The sequence below is a fragment of the Rattus rattus genome, chromosome 11 (assembly GCF_011064425.1).
Source record: "Rattus rattus isolate New Zealand chromosome 11, Rrattus_CSIRO_v1, whole genome shotgun sequence".
In the NCBI taxonomy this organism is placed as follows: domain Eukaryota; kingdom Metazoa; phylum Chordata; class Mammalia; order Rodentia; family Muridae; genus Rattus; species Rattus rattus.
The window spans coordinates 17,799,237-17,803,294 of record NC_046164.1 but is presented as its reverse complement, the minus strand read 5'-3'; the positions used below and the strand labels follow the sequence as shown (position 1 = coordinate 17,803,294).

Sequence of the window (4,058 nt, the reverse complement as noted above, 5' to 3'; positions counted from 1 at the left end):
TCAACTGGCTAATTACAGAAACGAGTAATACCAAAACCAGAAAGAGGATGTTTATTCGATATGTCAACATTGTGAAGAGGAACGGAATCCACCTTCGGTCTTGACATGAGGCTATGCGTAGCTAAGCAGGCTGGTCAAAATGCTGCCCCAACCTCACTAGTGTCTCAGCTCCATTCTCCCACTCTGCTAGGCACCAGGCTTCCAGCCTTTTCCTTTTCCCAGCATGAGATTCCTGGGGAAATTCCAACTTCTTGGGGTCCATTGTTTCGATGGTCTGATAGCCAAAGGGAGGGGCACACGTCTTTCTAGAGTATCTTTACTCCTGCCAGGACAGCAATGGGACTCAGGGTCAGTGTCAGCCAAGACACAGACTGATTAAATGACCGACTGGGACGGGGGTTTCGTGTAGCCCGGGATGACCGCGTCCTCCCCTCTCCACCTTCTGAGTGCCGGTATTGTGTGCCACCACACCCATTTTACGTGATGCTGGGAATGGATTCTAGGGCTTCTTGCATTTTGGTGAGAATATGCCCCAGCCCTGGGCTAGATTTCTAAATTCCGACTGTGCAAGTAGCTCCTTAGTCTTTGTTCCTCCCCTCTTTCTGTTTGAAACCCTGTTTTTTTTTTTTTTTTTTGTTTTCTTTTTTCAAATATCACAAAAGTTTATTTTGCAAAACGTCTCGCATGAAAATGTACACGACCCAATTCTACGGCACAATCAAACGGGCCCTTTGGGGAGGGTGTGGACGCCAGTGCTTTAGACTCTTCCCAAGGCTTCTGACCTGATGAGGCCCTTTCCTCAGATGACCACCCTTCCGACCTAATCTTGTTGCCCACTATTTGCCACTTCCACCCACTCACCAATCACACGATACATAAAGGGATCGAAGCCCTGTAGCATTCCTTGTACATGTCTGCCACCGTTTAGCTTCAATGATAATTAAAAAAAAAAAAGATTTATTTTATGCATATGAGTACACCGTAGCTGTCTTCAGACACACCAGAAGAGGGCGTCAGATCCCATTACAGATGGTTGTGCGCCTCCATGTGGTTGCTGGGAATTGAACTCAGGACCTCTGGAAGAGCAGTCAGAGCTCTTAACCACTGAGCCATCTCTCCAGCCCCCAATGATAACTTCTTGTCCATAAATTTGTTCAGTACGGGAAGGTGGGCTTTGCTCAGCAGGCTCTGCAGGATGGTGAAGAGTGAGGGCCACCTCACAAACCGTGGGAGGCAGACTTGGTGAAGATTGGAGCCCTATCTTCTTCCTCCAATTTTTTTTTTTTTTTTTTTGCCTCTCAAGGGGTAGTTTTGGGGGCTTCTTGTCACCTCCTCAGCCACACACAACACCTGCTGCTTTCCCCAGATCCCGATTCTTGCTTCTTCTTTTTTTTTTTCTGGACACTGTGAAATCTCGTAATAGCTGTTTGTCCCTGAAACAATGAGTCACAGTTGTGCCTATTCAGTAGTTTAGAAGTAAAATTTAGATACCCAGGTATTAGTATACTATATTAAAGAGTATGTTTTGTATTATATTTATTTATTTATTTATTTATTTATTTATTTTTTTTTTTTTTTTTTTTTTCGGAGCTGGGGACCGAACCCAGGGCCTTGCGCTTTCTTGGTAAGCCCTCTACCACTGACCTAAATCCCCCGCCCTGTATTATATTTATTATGTGCGGTCCCGTGTGCCACCATTGCATGTGGAGCTCAGAGACAGCTTGTGGGTTCAGTTCTCTCCTTCTACCATGTAGATCTGAATTCTCAGAACATGTCTGTTACATTTCTGATTTTTTTTTACTTTTAAAGACAGTTTTCACTGTGTAGCTCAGGCTGTCCTGTACTTCACTGTGTAGATCAGGCTGCCTCGAACTTACAGAGACAGACCTGCCTCTGCCTTCCAAGTACTAGTATAAAGGGATGCACCTCTACCGCTTGGCTTCTGATGCATCTTTAAAAGACAGAAGGCAGAAACGGAGAAGGACGTCTTGACCTTAGTCAGACGGGGTCATGCTTATTGACCACACAGAGAGGGAACATTATCTCACCTACGGAGAAGTGAGCCATATATCAAATAGCACACAGGTGGAGGAGAGAATGCCTAAAAGGGCGCGGGCGAGGAGAAACAACGACCTTTATAAGAAGGTAAAATTTATTGCATTACATTTCCTCCCATAGTCCCGCCCTTCCGGCCGCAAGGGAAGCTGGAAGGTGTAGTCTTTTTTTAAAAAAACGGGACCCTATCAACCAGGCTTGACCGCAAGCACTTTTAACCACTGGGGCATCTTTCCTGACCAAGATGATATGTTCTTAACCCTAGGTATTACTGTCAGCACTGGGGATGATGCGCAGCTCCACATTGTCATCCTTAGCATCCCGCGGAGTTCCCCTGACTGTGTTGGAACTTCAAGCTCAGCCAAACAGAGCTTCATGGCCACGATGTAGAAAAATCTCTCAGGGCTGGTGGGTGTGACACAGAGTTGGGGTTTTATTAAAGTTACATAGAAAGGCTGCCCTGAAAAAGATAAAAGCACACCTGAGGGCTAAGGCATAGTCTTCTTAAAGAAAAGTTGCAGAAAGTACGACATACCCAAGTGTGGCTCCGCAAGGGGGAGTCCCAGCCCAGCATGCTGAACCATCCATATTGTACCACATAATGGTTTTTAGCCAGGAGCCATTGGGACTGCAGGAGCTGTAAATGGAGTTTTCAGTGAGATTCCTAGAAAAGGGCAGGTTTACCGCTGGGAAGGGAAGAAGGCCTTAAGCCATTGTTAACTGTGCAGGGGAATTCTTGCTTGTCGGTTGCTAAAAGGAAGCTTCAGCCACACTCTGGGCCAAGGGCTCCTTTCCCTTTGAATGTTCCCATATTTTTTCTTTCTATCCATACCTCTATCTTTCCTATCTTTTAACTTTTCCCTTTGCCAAATGTCTTCATTTCTCTTCATCTCCCTCCCCTTCCCCCTCTGCTTCCCCTTCATCCTCCCTCTCCCTCGATTACTAAAATGCCTGTGTACACATATATGTAGATGAAGAACAACTTTTGGAAGTCACATCTCTCCTTCCATTTTCATATAGGGTCCAGGGATTGAACTTTTGACATCAGGCTTGCTTGGTGAATGCTTTTACTATGTGGGCCATCTTACCATTCTAGTTGAACTTTTAAAAAAAAGATTTATTTATTTTATGTATATGAGTACACTATATCTATCTTCAGACACACCCAAAGAGGGCATCAGATCCCATTACAGATGGGATTTGGGAGTTAGAAGTTGGAATGGTTGCTGGGAATTGAACTCAGGACCTCTGGAAGAAGAGTCAGCACTCTTAATTTCTGAGCCATCTCTCCAGCCACCCTAGTTTAACTTTTAAAGGTTTTGTTTTATTAACCTAACACATTAATTATGCATATCAAATAGATGTACAATGATATTCTCCTGCTTCTCTCTCCCAAGTGCTAAGATCACAGTTCCACACAGAGGTGTTTCTCTCTCTCTCTCTCTCTCTCTCTCTCTCTCTCTCTCTCTCTCTCTCTCTCTTTCGAGATAGGGTGTCACATTATAGCCGAGGCCAGCCTTTAATTTGCAGCAATCCTCCCACCTCAGCTTCCGGAGGGCTGAGAGTACAGGTGTGAATCATTACATTCAGGCGACATTTTTTAAAGTCAGGGATGAAACACGAAGTTTAGCTGTATAGTAGCATTTTTTAAGACCGTGATTATTTCCTCAACACCCAAAACCACAAGTCAAATTGTATATTATGACAGGAGGATCTTAGGAGCAAATAGTTCTGCCTCGTCCTCAGGACAGCTGGTAGAACATCTGTACTATGTGAGATACTGTATATGTGATAGAAACGGAATCCAGAATTTGCATGTGCCAGGAAGTGCTTCTCTACTAAAATTAATTCCCAGCTCCTCAAATGCTTTCATATACCACCTGGGATTTAAGCACAGTATCAAACTAGTTTAGAGAGAAAAAAAAACCCCAAAACTAGAAACCATGTAACTTACCTAAGGTTACTTTAGTCAGAACCTCTAGAACTGGGCTCCAAGCTGAGGT

At 44.3% G+C, this 4,058-nt stretch overlaps 1 pseudogene; it reads right to left on the bottom strand.

The window, feature by feature from the left end:
* Nucleotides 1–757: 757 nt before the first annotated feature.
* On the bottom strand, nt 758–1,176 carry LOC116912699 (annotated as a pseudogene).
* Nucleotides 1,177–4,058: the final 2,882 nt, after the last annotated feature.